General features: G+C 39.0%; 1 pseudogene; it reads right to left on the reverse strand.

Moving 5' to 3' along the window:
• LOC129637073 (ankyrin repeat domain-containing protein 26-like) overlaps window positions 1–20,891 on the reverse strand; it is an 84,508-nt pseudogene that overhangs the window by 17,889 nt on the left and 45,728 nt on the right.

Below are 20,891 nucleotides of genomic sequence, written 5' to 3' on the forward strand. Positions count from 1 at the left end.
AGTCGCTCAGTCATGTCTGACTCTTAGTGACCCCATGGACTTCAGCCTACCAGGCTCCTCTGCCCATGGGATTTTCTAGGCAAGAGTACTAGAGTTGGGTGCCATTGCCTTCTCCACCTTCTCCAGGGGATCTTCCCAACCCAAGGACTGAACCCAGGTCTCCTGCATTGCAGGCAGATTCTTTACAGTCTGAGCCAGCAGGGAAGCCCCATTTATATAATACACACACACACACATACATATATATTGGAATCACTGTGCTGTATATGTGAAACTAACAGAATATTTTTAATCAACTATAATTCAATAAACAACACCACTTGCTAGGTTTATCGACACTGTATTTGATACCTCCTATATATCTACTTCACAGTAAGAGCCTTTACCCTTTATAAATAGACTAAATTTTGTACAAAAATTTTCCTTGAGAATATGCTACGTTCTAACATTTTAATAGGCAATTACAAGAATTACACCTATTGACAACTGTAGTAGGCACTTCTACAAACATTAATTAACTCATTAGCTGTAATGATTCTGGAAAGGAAAAAGTTAAAAATATGAGTAAGCTGCAGCCTTTTCGCCAGGTCTTTGGACTCTACTAGTCTTCTTACATCAAACCACATGTCTCTAGTATAAACATATTAATACAAAATAAACTTCCTATTTCATTCATGGTACATACACTAATGGTAAATAAGCTAAAATTTAGAAAGCTCTTAGAAAACTATCAGATTATTTGCTGCTGCAATAACTTTCATTATCTCTCCATAATGTTTAAAATAGTAAGATGGGTAAAATACAATGAAAAACACTTAATAACTATCACTAAATATATATTATGCCATATCTATCACTGTTTTCAAAAGTTCCTTGTACTGAAATAGGACACTAACAGAGCAGAGTGCTCATTTTCTCACAAGTAGAAGAATCACATCCAAAATGTGGTCTCTGAACTGCCTATAGTTTCCTCCTTACCATTAGGGGAAGTGATAAACTAACCTAATGATCAATCGAGGAAGTGAAATCATTACCAAAACCTAGAATATCTTTAATTGGTAGCAAGAGTCCCCCCACCCCCCTTGGTGCAGGGGAGGCACTTTTATAAGTTTATTCTAAAGAAACAACTTTTTAAAGTGTTCAAAAGTGTTTTTCCAACTGATGTCACAGTTTTTACAAAATGAAAAACCGTAAATGATGTGAAAAGGCCGTTGACAGGGTATTGGTTAAAGAAACGACAGTGGAGCCAAGAATGGACTCTGATTCAGACAATGAAGGTGATGATGTGCACGGAGTGACAGACACGTTCACTCCAAAGCAGAGGGACTTGGTTGGGTAGCGCAGTCGATGGTGGACCACACATGGTCTTCCTTGCCTAAACCACAATCAGGGTGCCGGCTCCTCTGAGATACAAAAGATGTGAGATCGATTCCTATGGAAAATATTAAAGGCCTCTCATTGGATGAGGCCATCGTATGTCACCACCTGACTGCTCTAGAAAAATGGATTTGAATTACAAATACTACTTTCCCGAGCTCTTCCTGAGAGCTTTTCATTAAGGGAGATCTGCTGCTAGGACCTACGGGATAGGACCCAGCACATGTTTGAGAGGGACATCGGGTGTGGGATCAAATTCCTCTGCTGTGAGATGCCACTCAAGAACTCTGCAGAAGGAAGGACAACCAACTTCAAGGGTGCCTGGTTTCTAACAACTGATGGAAAAAACTTCCTGCACCTCTCAAGGACGCCAGTTAACACCTGTCCTTGAGGAATCTGCTGTGAGGGAGAATGCAGCTGGGAAAGCTGGAGTCAGCTCTGAGCTGTTCATGGGGCAGGTGGACTAGAGGGCTGACGGGCACAGAGGGAGGAGGGTCCACAACCCTCAGCCGCTTGCTAGATTGAAGGCCAGAGGCAAGTTGATGTAAAATTAGGCACGATGGTCCCTCTCAGCACCCCTTCTCTTCTAGACCTATTCACTCACCAATGGTCCATCAAGGCTGAAGGATCGGTTGCCTGAGGTGGGCTGAGAGCTTAACCTCCAGTTTTTACACCATTCTCAACCCTGTGGTTTCTCAGGATCTATTGTGTGAGCTATTGACGTGATCTCTTCCTCCCTCTGCTTGAAAAAGTGCACCCAGCATGTCAGGATCAGATCAGATCAGATCAGTCGCTCAGTTCTGTCTGACTCTTTGTGACCCCATGAATCGCAGCACGCCAGGCCTCCCTGTCCATCACCAACTCCCGGAGTTCATCCAGACTCACGTCCATTGAGTCAGTGATGCCATCCAGCCATCTCATCCTCTGTTGTCCCCTTCTCCTCCTGCCCCCAATCCCTCCCAGCATCAGAGTCTTTTCCAATGAGTCAACTCTTCCCATGAGGTGGCCAAGGTACTGGAGTTTCAGCTTTAGCATCATTCCTTCCAAAGAAATCCCAGGGCTGAGCTCCTTCAGAATGGACTGGTTGGATCTCCTTGCAGTCCAAGGGACTCTCAAGAGTCTTCTCCAACACCACAGTTCAAAAGCTTCAATTCTTCGGTGCTCAGCCTTCTTCACAATCCAACTCTCACATCCATACATGACCACAGGAAAAACCATAACCTTGACTAGATGAACATTTGTTGGCAAAGTAATGTCTCTGCTTTTGAATATGCTATCTAGGTTGGTCATAACTTTCCTTCCAAGGAGTAAGCGTCTTTTAATTTCATGGCTGCAGTCACCATCTGCAGTGATTTTGGAGCCCAGAAAAATAAAGTCTGACACTATTTCCACTGTTTCCCCATCTATTTCCCATGAAGTGATGGGACCTGATGCCATGATCTTCGTTTTCTGAATGTTGAGCTTTAAGCCAACTTTTTCACTCTCCATTTTCACTTTCATCAAGAGGCCTTTTAGTTCCTCTTCACTTTCTGCCATAAGGGTGGTGTCATCTGCATATCTGAGGTTATTGATATTTCTCCTGGCAATCTTGATTCCAGCTTGTGTTTCTTCTAGTCCAGCATTTCTCATGATGTACTCTGCATATAAGTTAAACAAACAGGGTAACCTTGATGAACTCCTTTTCCTATTTGGAGCCAGTCTGTTGATCCATGTCCACTTCTAACAGTTGCTTCCTGACCTGCGTACAAATTTCTCAAGAGGCAGATCAGGTGGTCTGGTATTCCCATCTCTTTCAGAATTTTCCAGTTTATTGTGATGCACACAGTCAAAGGCTTTGGCATAGTCAATAAAGCAGAAATAGATGCTTTTCTGGAACTCTCTTGCTTTTTCCATGATCCAGCGGATGTTGGCAATTTGATCTCTGGTTCCTCTGCCTTTTCTAAAACCAGCTTGAACATCAGGAAGTTCACAGTTCACATATTGCTGAAGCCTGGCTTGGAGAATTTTGAGCATTACTTTAATAGCATGTGAGATAAGTGCAATTGTGCAGTAGTTTGAGTATTCTTTGGCATTGCCTTTCTTTGGGATTGGAATGAAAAGTGACCTTTTCCAGTCCTGTGGCCACTGCTGAGTTTTCCAAATTTGCTGGCATATTGAGTGCAGCACTTTCACAGCATCATCTTTTAGGATTTGGAAGACCTCAACTGGAATTCCATCACCTCCACTAGCTTTGTTTGTAGTGATGCTTCCTAAGGCCCACTTGACTTCACATTCCAGGATGTCTCGCTCTAGGTCAGTGATCACACCATCATGATTATCTGGGTGGTGAAGGTCTTTTTTTTGTACAGTTCTTCTGTGTATTCTTGCCATCTCTTCTTAATATCTTCTGCTTCTGTTAGGTCCATACCATTTCTGTCCTTTATCGAGCTCATCTTTGCATGAAATATTCCTTTGGTCAGGATCATATAATTCTTTTTTCCGGCCTTGTTACTTTGGGAACTTTGAATTTCTTTTCTTTTGTTTTTAACAATTAACCTAAAATTTCCTATAACACTAAAGAACTGCTACTGCTACTGCTAAGTCACTTCAGTCGTGTCCAACTCTGTGCGATCCCATAGACGGCAGCCCACCAGGCTCCCCTGTCCCTGGGATTCTCCAGGCAAGAACACTGGAGTGGGTTGCCATTTCCTTCTCCAATGCATGAAAGTGAAAAGTGAAAATGAAGTCGCTCAGTCGTGTCCGACTCTTAGAGACCCCATGGACTGCAGCCCACCAGGCTCCTCCATCCATTGGATTTTCCAGGCAGGAATACTGGAGTGGGGTGCCATTGCCTTCTAAATGACACTAAATAAATGGTATTTTTTACAAAGGGGATATTATAAATAATATTGATAAAATCGTGTTAGAAATTTGAAATTTTTACCAAAGATTACTCTACCTGATTCAGATTATTTCTCTCAGTCTTCACTTTCACTTCTACTGCTTGGAAAGTGAGTTCTAGGTGCTCTTTCACTTCAACTTCTTTACTATATTGGTCTTCTTTTCTTCTTAAATGCTCCCTCATTTTTTCATATAACATCTTGGCATTCCTTCTATTCTCTTATCTTGCTTTAAGGTGAATCTGCAAAATTTAAAACTCTTCTTAGAAAATCATGAGATTATTCACTGCTGCAATAACTTTCGGTCCCTCTTCACAATGTTTAAAATAGTAAACATGGGGGGAATACAATATCATGGTCACTGTTTTCAGACAGAGGGTTAAGAATAAAACTGCATAAATTTTGTTTTCATTTTCTCTTGAGAAAAATGGTTACTTCATAAATCTGCAGGTGGGAATGTAAAATAATATAAACTTTCCTAAGAATAGTTTAGAAATATAGGTCACGGACCATTTTTAAGTTCTCATAATTTGACCAAATTATATGATATTAAAGAAAATGTATTTAAAATAATTAGAAAGGTAGAAATCAATTTATAGAAAAGGTGTTCCTTGTAGTATTAAATAGAATACAGAAACGTGAAAAGCACCTGAAAGTCAATTTGGTAAATATTTAATGGGGTTTCCATTATGGTGGACTTCTGTATGCTCATGAAAATGATGATTTGGAAAAATATACATTAAGTTATTAGAAGCATTCACTGTTAATAACCTGATATATTATTTCCAAGAATTTAACACTCCACAATACTAGTAACACTTTCTCCTCTGTCAAATTCTAGAGGATAAGTTAGTCCTTATAACATGTCTACGTCTCTGCAGTATTAATGGAAACAATAGTTCACATATTTCTTTAAAGGCGAGGTGTACAGTACCTCAAGCTGCTGAGCTCTCGTTACCACTCCACTTTCTGATGCTCTAACTGTGATTTCACTTCTTTGGTTTCTGACAGCTCTTTTTGTAGCCCACAAACATTACTTTTCATTCTGTAAAATTCTCCTCTAAGTAGTTCACAGTGGCTTCTTTGAAAATCTACTAATTTTAATGCAAAATAATTGTATCCTGAATATTCAACAAGCCAACAGAATCTGCATGATGAAGAAAACAAAGATAGAAACAAACAAACAAAACTTTATGTGAGTAATTTTTGAGTATAAAGCACTGTGCCTTTCATGTTCACTCATCCACACACTGAACAAGTATTAAGGGTCTATAATGTGGAAGACATTATTCTAAAACTCTGCAAATAAAACAGATGCCCCTGGGTCTTGTTTAGCTTGAAGTCTAGTAGAAGACAAAGATGAATAAAATAATTATGAACTCAGATAGATACTCTAAGAAAAGAGAGTTCTATGATCACATAACAGAACTTGACATAGACTGGGTCCAGGAAAGATTTTCCTAGGTAAGAGATGTCACATTAAGAAAAGAAGGATGAGCAGGAAGTAGTAAGTAGAGTAGAAAGAACAACCCTGTGGACAATCTCCAGCTGCCATTATGTTTTTTATTTATTTATTTTTAAATAAATTTTATTTTATTTTTTAACTTTACAATATTGTATTGGTTTTGCCATATATCAAAATGAATCTGCCACAGGTATACATGTGTTCCCCATCCTGAACCCTCCTGCCTCCTCCCTCCCCATACCAACCCTCTGGGTCGTCCTAGTGCACCAGCCCCAAGCATCCAGTATTGTGCATCAAACCTGGATTGGTGACTCATTTCATATATAATATTATACATGTTTCAATGCCATCCTCCCAAATCATCCCACCCTCTCCCTCTCCCACAGAGTCCAAAATCTGTTCTATACATCAGTGTCTCTTTTGCTGTCTCGTATACAGGGTTATTGTTACCATCTTTCTAAATTCCATATATATGCATTAGTATACGGTGTTGGTGTTTTTCTTTCTGGCTTACTTCACTCTGTATAATAGGTTCCAATTTCATCCACCTCATTAGAACTGATTCAAATGGAGAGGGTGTGGAGAAAAGGGAATTCTCCTACACTGTTGGTGGGAATGCAAACTAGTACAGCCACTATGGAGAACAGTGTGGAGATTCCTTAAAAAACTGGAAATAGAACTGCCTTATGATCCAGCAATTCCAGTGCTGGGCATACACACTGAGGAAGCCAGAATTGAAAGAGACACATGTACCCCAATGTTCATCACAGCACTGTTTATAATAGCCAGGAATGGAAGCAACCTAGATGTCCATCAGCAGATGAATGGATAAGAAAGCTATGGTACATATACACAATGGAGTATTACTCAGCCATTAAAAAGAATACATTTGCCATTATCTTTTTAACCAAGACAGAGTGAAAAGCTACTGATTTATGTTCCTGAGTGGAATGAGCAAAAACAATACTAACAAAATACATTAAACAATGATTTTCATGACAAAGGACTTTGGGGAATGAAAGACAATGATCCTGGAAACACATGAGGTTAGCCTAAGGAATGCCCCAGCTCACTGCCTTGAGAGAATTTCCAGGCCCCAACACGAGGAGAAGGAATGGAAGCTGAGTTAGCCAGACTCCCTGACAGGAGGTGATGAAGCTGACAGTCTGGTGAACCAAAGTGGGCAGAGATCACAGACTAGAACCATGGAGAGGAGAGAGTGGAACAGAGAGAAAAAGGACCCTGGAGATATGAGGAGGAGCCCCTTGGGTATTCAGCAGAGGAAGGAACAGAGCCCATCTGGGAGAAACCACCTGAGACCAGGGAGAAACCATCTGAAAAGACTATAGGGGTCTGTGACTGGTGCTCACTCAGTCCCAGAAATTCTATCTATTCTCATGAGCCAGGCTGGAAAATTCCTAGGTACCAGCAGAATGAACAGGGTAGTCAGCAAGGTCTTGCCTCCAAGGCTGGAAATCATCAGCCCTAGCCCCAGAACCCCTCTGGATGCACCTAATGAATCATGAGAAGCAAAAGCCACAGAAGGATCTCTGGAAACTCACAGTATTGGGAAACTAAATCACACAGATCTAAATAACGCTTGGATCAAAAAGGGAATGAAAAGAGAAAGTACAAAGTATTTTGAACTGAAGGAAAATGAAACGTTAAGACCAGCAGACATTTTAGGGAACTGTCAAGCTGATTCTAGAATTCATGTAGAAAGAAGGGTAAAAACTAAAACCAGATGGAACCACACAATTGTGACCTTTAACCATGCAGCAAAGAGAGGCAACAGTTGGGCTTGAAGCAAGGGGGTAGCATGATGAGACCTGAATATTTAAAAATAGGCAGTAATTACAGTTGCTGTGCAGACCGAGGTTCTGCCAGGTGGAGTGGCAGGGAAAGAAGTCCTGAGATTATTTTTGTTACTCTAGGAGGAAAACGATGCTGACCTGACCATGGGTGAAGGCATAGGAAAGAAGAAGAGTCAACAGAAAGTACAGTGAGTGAGAGTATCATAGGCCTGTGGCTCAGAGCATACACTCACTTTCATGTCCTTTTAATGCAAAACAAACTTCTGAGATGCACAGCACTGTAACATATCCCTGGCTCTAGAGAAGTACTGACAAGGTGTGCATATATCACTACTCTATACACAGACAGGCTTTCCGTTAACATTTACACTGCGGTCCTACCTTTACACCCCACGTTGAGAGGTTCTACTTGCAACATGGAGTTTGTAGAGTAAAGCACATCACCATCCTCAGAAACAGTCTTGGACAACTGAGTTAAGTCGTGCAGTTCATTCACGTAATTAATTTGTTCTTTGACCTACATGTAAACAATACTATTTCACAATGTCCTTATATATGTATAAATACACTAAATGTACAGAGGTGATAAATCTCCATATCAAAACAAAAACAGACATTTCTTTTTTTTTTCAGACATTTCTTAAAAGAAGAGATTTTTATCAAAAGGATAACTTTATCAACAGTGTTTCTAAATGATGTGTTCAAAGTAGACTTCTCTACAGCAAAGGAAGATTTTATATTTTGCCACTATTCCTTTGACAAAGTATTTTTGACAAGGATAATATTTTTGAAAGTTCTTTTTTTCTTTTTCTTTCTTTTTTTTTTTTTTTTTTTTTTTTTTTACTGTACCTTCTTCTTTTCATACTGTGTTTTCCTTGCAGGCCTAGAAGAACAAATGATTCTTTTCAGGCTAACATTAAATATTCAAAAATACAAACAATACCTAAACTTTTTTTTATACAAACTCTTTGCATTGGCAAGTAATTGTCTATAAAGGATGCAGAAATAAATAAGAGCAGCATTAAAGGACACAGAAAATATATCAGTAATATTAATAAAGTATTAAAGTTAGATCCAAGGAAAAGGAAAAACATAAAGTTACTTGCGTTGTGTGATAGGAAACAGTATACCAGTGTTTTTGCACCTGTCCTTTTCAATAAGAGCTAACTTTTATGGCAATATGACCTATCTGGGAGGTATTCCTTCAGTCCTTCTAAGAAAGATATTAGCTTTTTGAGGACGTCCTATGCATCAGCCATGCATTATTAGAAGCACCTGACATGTCCTAAAGGCATTTTCATTCCCACAGTCATTCTGGGAGATAGGTATAGGAAGAAATGGAAGACACAAAGGCTGAGGAACTTGCCCAAGCCCACTCAGCATGTCACCAACAGAATCAGAATTCAAACCCACGAAGTCTGGCTTCAACACTGCTCTTCCAAAACATGCTGAGAAAGTAATATTGAAAAGTCTTTTTAAGTAATATGATAGCAAATGAATCTATAGTATTATTTCAGGTCTAGCTATAGCTATAAATAATGATTTCTGAATCTTAAAACATATTTCTCAAAAATTAAAAAGACTTCAGAGGTAGGCAAGCCTGCAAATCTACTGTCAATAAAGTTTTGTTTTCTGTAAAGAAATTCATTACTAGGCATTCATTCACCCATTCTGCTGTTTCTTCATGCATCTGACATACATGTATTGAGCACATAATATGTGCTAATGACACCCTTAGTAAAGGAAGAATGAGTTTTGTCATTTAGATCTTTATCATGAAAAAGGAATAATTTGTGAAAGACTGCTAATAATGTTTTTCTATTGAATATAAACAAAATCTTCCCCTTTTCCCTGGAATCTATAAACAACTATGAAGTTAGTATGATGTGATGTTTCAGAGCACCTTACAAAATCATAGCTACATCAAGGAACGACCATATCTTATTCAGTATAGCCTAAGTGTTTGTAAATCCACAATTATGTAATTTTTGAAAATCTATATATGATAGAATTAACTTAAGCAATCATCTGCATATTCCATTATGTAGAAATATTACACTTCAGAACCAATGAACAAGCCCTTACCATAAAACTATACATGAACAGAAGTAGTATGTACAATTAATTCACTGTAATAGTTTAAAGATAATGTCATACAATCAATAAGCTTCCTAGTATTGGAGATGCAAACAAGACTAAACTAAATAAACATGCCGTCTGCTGGCTCATTTCCAATAGCATGCTGCTGCTACTGCTAAGTCACTTCAGTCGTGTCCGACTCTGTGCAACCCTATAGACGGCAGCCCACCAGGCTCCCCTGTCCCTGGGATTCTCCAGGCAAGAACACTGGAGTGGGTTGCTATTTCCTTCTCCAATGCATGGAAGTGAAAAGTGAAAGTGAAGTCGCTCGGTCGTGTCTGACTCTTAGCAACCCCATGGACTTCAGCCTACCAGGCTCCTTTGCCCATGGGATTTTCCAGGCAAGAGTACTGGAGTGGGTTGCCATTGCTGTCTCCCTTCAATAGCATACATACTCTAAAAGCTCCCTTCTTAACATAAAACAAGTAACACCTGTGAACTCCATATTCCTCTTCAGTTACCATCCAGTTCTTCATTGCCTGTCCCAATAACATTCCCTACTGAATGTTTACATGCATTCATTACAGTCCAGCTTCCAAGGGCACTATTTACTGAAATGACTTCTGGCCAAAGGCACTGGTCCTCACCTTAACCTTTCAGCAGTGTTCATCCACTAGGGTTGAGAAATCTCTTGTCTTGGCCTGAGCACTGTATAATGCTGCTTTATTTCCAGAAGAAGTATTCAGTGCTAATATTTCTTCCCCTACAAACAAGGAATCTGGAGAATGTACCTGTCATCACCCTGATCCATTTCCCTTAAAATGCTGTCATCATTCACGTGCAGCAGACCACCAGTCAGTGAATCGGTCTTTTCAAATATTGGTGCCATGACACATTTGTCCGGTGTCCATTTGTCATCATACTTTTTCTTTACTTCCTTCCTGTGCACACCAGGATTGCTACTTTAAAAAGTCCACAAAAAAGCCAATGTTTTCCAATAATTCAACTGATAAAGAATAAAAAACAACTAATTCTTAGAAATTCCAACTCTTACCCATGTTAAGTCATTGATTAATTCACAAGACAGTTATAGAGTACCAACCATATGCAAGAAAACAAATTCTTCCTTCAAACACAGATATGATTATGATACAATATGATATATAAAACTTAATATATGAAAGTGATAAGTGAAATAAGGAAGAATTTGCAGAAGAAATGAAGAGATGTCATGAGAAACAGAAAAGGGAGAAAATAATTCTACTTGGAGATTCAAATGTGAGCACAAACATCAGGCACAGGGCATCTGGGTTGTTTCCGAGGAACCTGGAAGGAAGAGCACAAAATACATGGAAGAAAGTAGAGAGATGCCTCTGGAAAGACACTGAGAAGAACCTCATGGGCTACATTGAAAACCTGGAGTTCACTGGTTAAGCACCTTGACTCTTTTGGGAGTCATAAGTAGATTTCCACTATATTTTTTGTTTTGCTTCTAAATATAATAATAGTGAATTTAGGGACTTTCCTGGTGGCCCAGTGATTAGGAGTCCACCTACCAATAAAGGGGGAAGTCATTCCATTCCTGGTCAGGGAAGATCCCACATGCCATGGTGCAACTAAACTGTGCTCCACAGCTACTGAAGCTAGCACCCTAGAGCCCATGCTCAGCATCAAGAGAAGCCACCACCCTGAGAAGCCCAAGTACTGCAGCGGCAAAAACTCAGGGCAGCCAAAAATAAACAAAGAAGAGAATTCACAGAAAAAGGCCACACTTAATTTAGGTGGTATTTTAAATGACATAAGGCACATATACCATGAAAGAAGAAACCAAGGAAATATTTGGCCAGGGGAGGAGAACTCACTTTTAAACCACATGCATGATGTGGCAACAGCAACATCACGGCTGAAAGACCAATGCCTCATCGGTTCTTCCGCCACCATGAGCAATTTGGCCTCCCTCCATGGACATACTCAAAGAGCTAGGAGAGAAAAACCTGCCAGCCAAGAGTACTCTTTCCAGAAAAGTTGTCTTTCAGAAATGAAAGAGAAATAAAAACTGTCCCAGACAAAGCAAACCTGATGGAGTTCATCACCACTAGTCCCAGCTCATGAGAAATGCTAAAGAAGTCCTCAAACTGAAATGAAAGGAAGTTCATTAGTGACAAAACAAATTTAAATATACAACACACTGATTAAGGCAAATATGCAGTCAAATCCAGAATACTCTAATATGTAACATAGTGGTATGTTAACAAAGGCACTCTAGTAATAAGGCTAAAGGACAAGAGTATTAAAAATAACCATATCTGTAGTAAAATATAAAATCTGTACATCACAAACATTAGCTCGTTAGAAATTATTTTATAGGAACATAACAAGGGATGTGCTGTTAAATATTGATATAGGATTACCTATCAGAACCCTCATTCTGCATGGCAGGAAACTCCTGGTTGCTGTTTCCTCCACTCTTTCTCTGCTGAAACAATCCACTCTCATCAGCAGCATCACATATGTTCTCTGACACTTCCACTTCACTATTTTTGTGCTTCTTTTCTTCTTCAACCTTTAATGGAAGTTTGACACTAAGAATAATTGCTATGTATTGATTATAAAGATCTTTGTTTTCAATTTTATTATTTGACTCAGTGCTCACCCTGAATTTAAGTGATAAAAATATTTTTGTGTTTATTTTAATCACTTACAAGTCACTGAATTTTTTGTAAAATCTGCTCCTTTCTGTTTGAGGGAAAAAAATCCCCAAAATTTCAAAAATGGCTTTCTTAATAAGATGCAATTATTTATATTCAGTCTTCCCCATCTGACTGGCAGAGACAGAGAAATAAAAAGGCAAAGACACAAAATCTGTCCTCTTTGGTCTTTACTACCTGGATTTTCCATTAAACAGCCAGATGTAGAGGATGTGACACCTTCGCGCCTCAGAAAAGAAGCATTCTTCTCTCTGCACTAAAGCTATTCTTTCCCCTTTGCTTTTTACAATTCTTTTTTTTTTTTTTTCACTTGGATCCGGGAGATAGCAAAAAAGTGACGGTGTTCACTAAAGTTTAAAAATAAAATAAAATTAAAAAAAAAATAAATGGACCAGAGTTTACGAAAACACAAGGAGCAGAATGAAACTGAGGAATTGTTAGTTAGTGTGGAATTCTGGAATATAAGTAATGCTTCTCAATTCCACATTCATTAACCATCAAACCTTACAGCTAGAGGGTATAGAAATAATTACCTAATATTGTCCCACTATTTACCAAAAACAGCAATAAAAAAAAAAATGTTCAAGGTTTTGTTTAAGGCCCCTAAACTGGCACTCCCTAGCATTTTATGGCACCAAAAGAGATGATACAATAACTCAGTGCCTTAATTTGGGGTAGGGCTCATCTTTTTTCTTTTTTTTTTAAACAGGTGAATACATAGAGTTTTTTTGTTTACTTTTTTTTTTTTTGTCTTTTTGTCTGTTGTTCAAACTCAGTCAAAGCACCTCTTACACAAAAGAGTAAACAGACAATTTTAAAAACCTATTACTGAAGAAAGAAAAATCTCACAGCATCTCAGAACTCAGTCTTCTCCTTTGTAGATAAACACTTTTTTTTTTCTTTTTTGCTCAGGGTTTATACTACCTATGGGCTTCCCTGCTGGCTCAAATATTAAAGAATCCACCTTCAATGCAGGAGACCTGGGTTCAATCCCTGGGTTAGGAAGATCATCTGGAGAAGGGAACAGCTAGCCACTCTGGCATTCTTTCTGGCCTGGGTAATTCCATGGGCAGAGGAGCCTGGCAGGCTACAGTCCAAGGGTTTGCAAAGAGTTGGACATGACTGAGCAACTTTCACACACACACACACACACACACACATTATGTAACAAAATCACACATGTCAAAACTTTCTACATTTTAGTAAACAACATAATGGAAAGGTCTGTCTCAAAAGAAACACCTGAGAGTGCTGAGTAAAGCATATGTGGGAGCACATGTATTTGTTATTAAAAAGATCCTGAAGCGGCCATGCTGGAAATCTAAGTGCCCAGCGATTGCAGAAAGCAGAGAAGATCACACATATTCAACCACAATGAAGAGATTAGAGGGAACACATGTTCAAATCCCATCTCAGTCAGTGCTTCCTTCCCACTTTATGGAAATATAACTTATATGTAACCCAACAGAGTTAAAGGTGAAAAAAAAATGCAAAAGCTTAGCTGATTATTTTTCTTAAGCAATTCCCTTGGTGCTTATTCTGGCTCAGAAGCCCACATGGTAAATAGCTAAATGAGTTTCCCAGTCCATATGAAGACTGACAGAGAAGAATTAGATATGAGGATTGATTGAAAGACAAAAGCCATGAAAATAGTTTCCTGAATTCTTGTTATTGAGATAATAATCGATTTCTACACAATTACCTTTTTGGATGACCCCACTTTATTCATAAATGGAAAACCAAAATGGACCACATCATCAAGAAAGAGAAAAAAAAAAGCAAGAGAAAATGAGAAACTTTTGGAAGTTAAATTTTCTCTTTTTCCAGAGCCAGCAACTCTACTTGAAACCTCTTAAACCTATTTCATTTCATTCATTCTTAAACCTCTATTTCATTCTTAAACCTCTGCATATCCTTCTCTAATTCTTAATTTACATACACTTCAGATGTGCTGTGACTATTAGGTGGAGAAGAATTCCCATTTTCTAATTCAGGTTCCATGCTTTTATTGTCACTAGCACTGCAATTATCTGCATGCAGTGGCTTCTGGAACCAGTCATATATTGCTTTATTTTTCAGATCAGTATTTTAACAACAGCAAGGGGAATGTGAATTTTTATTTGAATTCTATGTTTCATCTTACCAGAGTAGAGAAGCCACAGACTAGAATGACATGCCTGTCCCATGTCTAGTTTCCGATTAGTTTGATCTTGCCTCATATTTTGTGACATTTGTATATCAACCTTTTGGTCTTTCACTTCGAATATAACTACCAGCTCCCATACTTTTTTTATTTTCTGTATTGTATAAAAACTGTCCTCAATTTTCATAAACACATGTTCAATGTGTAGTTGATAATTTTCAAAGTCTACTTTATTTTCAGGGAAACAAAGTTTTGAAGATGACCGACAAGTCTATCCAAGGGACCCAGAGTTTACAGACCAAGGAAAAACATTTTTGAGACTGGGATCTTTTTGTTCAGGAAATGTTGGAATACTACAGAGACAGATACTCCAAATGCATCTTTTTCCTCACAATAAGGTATATTATTTGTGAGATTAGGAGCTACTTCCTTTTGGTTTGCTCCTTCTTTAGTGTTACCACGTTGTGGCTCTTCCTCAGGAGAAACAGTAATTTGGTATTCCTCACAAAATTTCACTGACCTTCTGCTTTAACTCATTTGTGATGGGTGTTAACTTATCTTTCCATTCTAATTTGCCTTGTTTGATGCACATTTTCTCATATAGTACTACACCATATATTAAAATTTACAGTTTTACATACCTGTGCATGGTTATTCTCATCTTCATCAAGTTTTTCTTATTCTTCCTCTGTTATCATTTTCAAGTCTAGTTCTCTTGACAGACCTTCATGTTTAGTTAAAATTACTCGGAATGTTTAGATAAAAGACATAATCCTCATTTAAAACAGAGATCTAAAACATTGTATGAAACGACAGATTAAATCAATCTTAATCTTCAAATGAATATGTACTTCTTTAAGAATTACTTCCAATGACCTGAAAACGTCAACAAACCATTTGGGAAATATCAGATGTTACCAGGTTACAGGCACACAAACAGCTCAAAGATTCAGTCACAGATTGATCCAAACAGCAGTGAATAAAACAATCAGAAACCAAACAAAATACAGGACAGACATATAAAGTCACCATACATTCTCTTCTCTATTTCATAACAGGACCTTTTAAACAACATGTCAAGCATCAACTGCAACATTATTCATGGTTTACAAAATTATTCATACTTTTTAGCTTTTGTCAGTTCCTTCATCTGAAATGCTTCCCTCTACTCTTCCAACAAATTATTTTTCATCTTTTAACGTTCAACCTGCTTCGTGAAGCTGTCTTTGATTACTGCCATCTTTCCCCTGATAAAGAGGTACACCTTTCCTTGTAGCTCCCTTAGTACTTTAAAGATTTTTCTAGTGTATCTTTCTAGATTTTCCTAGTGATATATATAAATCTGAACTGTAAATTATTTCTTTACATGTCTATCCTCTTGGCTCCTAGACTGCAGAGGACAAGCTCTTAAAAGTCACCTCGGTATATACAGTGTTTATATATATATTATTATTTTTTTATTGAAGGATAACTGCTTTACAGAATTTTGTTGTTTTCTGTCAAACCTCAACATGAGTCACCCATAGGTACACACAGATCTCCCCTTTTGAACCTCCTTTTCATCTCCCTCCCCATCCCACCCCTCTAGGTTGATACAGAGCCCCAGTGTCTCTTATTCAATAATTATTTCTCAGGTTTCTGCTCAATACTAGACACTGGAGTTTCACAAAAAATGTAGAAAAAGGTGTCAGGGATGGCTTTTCTAGAGATAATGCCTGAGTGCAGACTTACACAGTTCAAGGAAACAGAGGACAGGAGAGGGAGAGCATTTCAGGCTGTAGCAAGATGGGGAGAGAAGCACACACACCACAAGGTAGATATTTGTCCAAAGTGAAGGGATGGGACTGATGAAGGTCATGGCATCCAGTCCCATCACTTTGTGGCAAAGAGATGGGGAAACAATGAGAATAGAAACAGACTTTATTTTTTTGGGCTCCAAAATCATTGCAGATGGTGACTGCAGTCATGAAATTAAAGGACACCTACTCCTTGGAAGAAAAGATATGACAAACTTAGTGTATTAAAAAGCAGAGATGTTACTTTGATGGAAAAGGTCCGTCTAGTCAAAGCAAAGACTTTTCCAGTAGTCATGTATGGGTACAAGAGTTAGACCAAAAAGAAGATTGAGCACCAAAGAACAGATGCTTTTTAACTGTGGTGTTCGGAAAGACTCATGACAGTCCCTTGGACTGAAAGGAGATCCAACCAGTCAATCCTAAACAAAATCAGTTCTGAACATTCATTGGAAAGACTGATGCTGGCACTGAAGCTCTAGTACTCTGGCCACCAGATTCGAAGAGCTGACTCATTAGCAAAGACCCTGATGCTGAGAAAGGTTGAAGTCAGGAGGAGAAGGGAATGACAGAGGATGAGATGGTTGGATGGCATCACCGACTCCATGAACGTGATTTGAGCAAGCACCGGGAGATGGTGACGGACAGGGAAGCCTGGTGTGCTGTGGTCCATGGGGCCACATAGAATCAGACACAACTGAGCGACTGAACAACAACAACAGGGATAAGTGATGAGGGTGCCAGCAGCAGTTCAGAATTCTAGAGCAAATGACTGAAAGGGCTAGAGATAGAGGGTCAGGCAGAAGTCAGATTATGAGACCATCAACATTGATTTAAGAGGTTTAGACATTAATGTGACTCAGAGTGCCTCATGGTCACATGTGCTTTTGAGATTGGTGACTCTAAACACCAGGAGAGGGAGGAATCTGAAGGGCATATGAATAACCAGAGGAAGGTGAATCTGAAGGTATTAATACTGGGAATAACAAGGTGATGCAGGCCTGAACTGAGGGAGTGTTTACAGAAATATTTAGGATATAAATTTTCAGGGTACAGTATAGATAAATCCTTAAGAAACCAATAAATGTACAAATCCAGGGACTCTGAAGGATAAAATAATTGCTCGTTATTTTATAAAATGTATTGACTGAGAAGAAAATGATTAACATGAACTGACTGAAGTGGCTTCTATCTATTTTGTAGTTTTCCTATCTCATATCGTCCAGTTTTGAAGGGACTCATATAGGCATTTTTTTTTTTGAATTTGTTTTTCCTGGACCCACCAAGCTCACAGAGAGACAAGAGCAAAGTTCAGTTCAGTCGCTCAGTCATGTCCAACTCTTTGCGACCCCATATATCACAGCACGCCAGGCCTCCCTGTCATCACCAATTCCCGGAGTTCACTCAGACTCACGTCCATCGAGTCACTGATGCCATCCAGCCATCTCATCCTCTGTCGTCCCCTTCTCCTCCTGCCCCCAATCCCTCCCAGCATCAGAGTCTTTTCCAATGAGTTAACTCTTCGCCTGGGATGGCCAAAGTACTGGAGTTTCAGCTTTAGCATCATTCCTTCCAAAGAAATCCCAGGGCTGATCTCCTTCAGAATGGACTGGTTGGATCTCCTTGCAGTCCAAGGGACTCTCAAGAGTCTTCTCCAACAACACAGTTCAAAAGTATCAATTCTTCAGGGCTCAGCCTTCTTCACAGTCCAACTCTCACATCCATACATGACCACAGGAAAAACCATAGCCTTGACTAGATGGACCTTTGTTGGCATAGTAATGTTTCTGCTTTTGAATATGCTATCTAGGTTGGTCATAACTTTCCTTCCAAGGAGTAAGTGTCTTTTAATTTCATGGCTGCAGTCACCATCTGCAGTGATTTTGGAGCCCCCAAAAATAAATTCTGACACTGTTTAAACTGTTTCCCCATCTATTTCCCATGAAGTGATGGGACTGGATGCCATGATCTTCGTTTTCTGAATGTTGAGCTTTAAGCCAACTTTTTCACTCTCCACTTTCACTTTCATCAAGAGGCTTTTTAGTTCCTCTTCACTTTCTGCCATAAGGGTGGTGTCATCTGCATAGCTGAGGTTATTGATATTTCTCCTGGCAATCATATAGATTAAAAGAAAAAAAGACAAACACGTTGAGTTTAGAGCCTGTAATCACTATTCTAGGAGATAACTGAGAATATTCTGTAAATGCAAGGTGAGGATAGAAAAGAAAAAATACAGGAGTGAAAAAAGAAAGAGTGGGTTTTTTCTTACCATAGTCCTGACTGTATGACAGATTAAGGGTGCTAAATTAATTAGTATTTATGGACAACACATTCTTAGACGTGGTTCCTCAATAGACTGGACATCCTAGTAGAATCAGCATTGACTTTCTATATACTGCTTTTAAGTGATACACCACTCCTTTATACCAACCTCCCTAGTGAATTCTTAATTCATTACAAATACTAAAACAAGTTGATATACTATATGGACACAGATGAGAAGGAGGTACTATGTAGCAAAATTCCCATGACTCCCATTCCCACAGGGAAAGCCAATTCTAAAAAAAATATGAAGTCACAGAAAGCACAGGACATATTTTAGTATTTGGTATCAGAGTTGATTTTGCCGTTATACTGAATATAATCATGACTAATACTTATGAATTGATAGCCATATAAAAACATTGCTATGAAGCCCCGTTTTGAGAAGGCAGTCTCTAGATGGCTACCTAGTCTCCCAACTAGTCCCAGAGTTCTAAACATAATCCTGCTACCCACTCTCAGGTGTATGCTAAACACCAGCCTGAAGGAACTTATGTTTTCCTAACTCTCTTTGTTATTTATTGTATTACTATGGTCAGAGGGAGAATGCAAACACCTTGCTCAGAGGTATTGATTGGCTGTAGGTTGCAAAAAAGGAGTCAGCACAAGGTAGACTTTGCCACAGAATCTAATTTGGAACCATCAGAAGTATGGTAAGGCCATGCCCAGGTGGCCCACAGCTGAGTGTTCTGGGCTTCTGCATTATATCCTTTGCTTCCTCTGTTTCCTGGCAGCTCCAATTTGCATAGCTGACGGAGCGAGTAATTCCCTACTGGGAACACCACTACAGTCTTCATCTTCATTTTATCTATTACGGTCTTCTGTCCAAATTCTGTGGATGCTGACTGACTTTTGGTCATTGAATGGGACGCCAACACACACGACTATCAACTTTCAAATGCCTGGCTTTTTGACAAGTCTCATTATTGAGGCTCAAAGCAGCAGAAGCCCAATTTGAAAAATGTGAAAACAGTCACCATTTATTAGAATGTGAGAGTACAACTCTGACTAACTTGTACAAAGTCTTTCTTCAGAGAATCAGTTCTATGCCCTCCTCTCCCTTGAAACTCACTAGTCCTTTACAGCTTACAGTATCTCACACGTCACCATCATTCATGAAGAGATGTAAACTAGTGTGTCTCATTTCTTCTACTTTTTAATTGCCTAGTATTACTTATTTTGATTCACTCAACTTCTATTACATATTCTGTATTCCATAAGAATTTTCCAATAATTATTTTTTCAACACCAGTTCAGTTCAGTTCAGTCACTCAGTTGTGTCTGACTCTTTGCGACCTCATGACCTGCAGCATGCCAGGCCTCCCTGTACATCACCAACTCCTGGAGTCTACCCAAACTCATGTCCATTTTGTCAGTGATGCCATCCAACCATCTCATCCTCTGTCATCCCCTTCTCCTCCTTCCCTCAATATTTCCCAATATCAGGGTCTTTTCAAATGAGTCAGCTCTTTGCATCAGGTGGCCAAAATATTGGAGTTTCAGCTTCAACATCAGTCCTCTCTATGAACACCCAGGACTGATTTCCTTTAGGATGGACTGGATGGATCTTGTTGCAGCCCAAGGGACTCTCAAGAGTCTTCTCCAAAACTACAGTTCAAAAACATCAATTCTTCTGCCTTCAGCTTTCTTTGTAGTCCAACTCTCACATCCATACATGACTATTTTTAAACATACAAATATCTTATTAAGAAAATGTATATCTACCTTATTTTTCACTTAATTATGCCTTCTAATACTGTGTGCCCTAGAGACCATGGTTTTAAAAACACTTTTAATGAATGCTACTACTTTAATTAATGTTACAAACCTAGACAACATTAAAAAGCAATTACATCACTTTGCTGACAAACGTCCATACAGCCAAAGCCATGGTTTCTTCAGTAGTCATGTAAGGATGTGAGAGTTGGGCCATAAAGAAGGCTGAGCGCCAAAGGATTGATGCTTTCAAAGAGTGGTGCTAGAGAAGACATCTGAGAGTCCCTTGGACTGCAAAGAGATCAAACCAGTCAATCCTAAGCGAAATCAATGCTGAATATTCACTGGAAGGATTGATGCTGAAACTAAAGCTCCAAAACTTTGGGCACCTGATGTGAGGAGCTGAATCACTGGAAAAGACCCTGATACTGGGAAAGATTGAGGGCAGGAGGAGAAGGGGATGGTGGAGGGTGAGATGGTGGGATAGCATCGCTGATGCAATAGATATGAACTTGGACAAACTCCGGGAGATGGTGAGGCACAGGGAGGCCTAGTGTTTTGCAGCCCATGGGCTCACAAAGAACTGGACCTGACT

The sequence above is a fragment of the Bubalus kerabau genome, chromosome 22, assembly GCF_029407905.1.
Source record: "Bubalus kerabau isolate K-KA32 ecotype Philippines breed swamp buffalo chromosome 22, PCC_UOA_SB_1v2, whole genome shotgun sequence".
Taxonomy (NCBI): domain Eukaryota; kingdom Metazoa; phylum Chordata; class Mammalia; order Artiodactyla; family Bovidae; genus Bubalus; species Bubalus kerabau.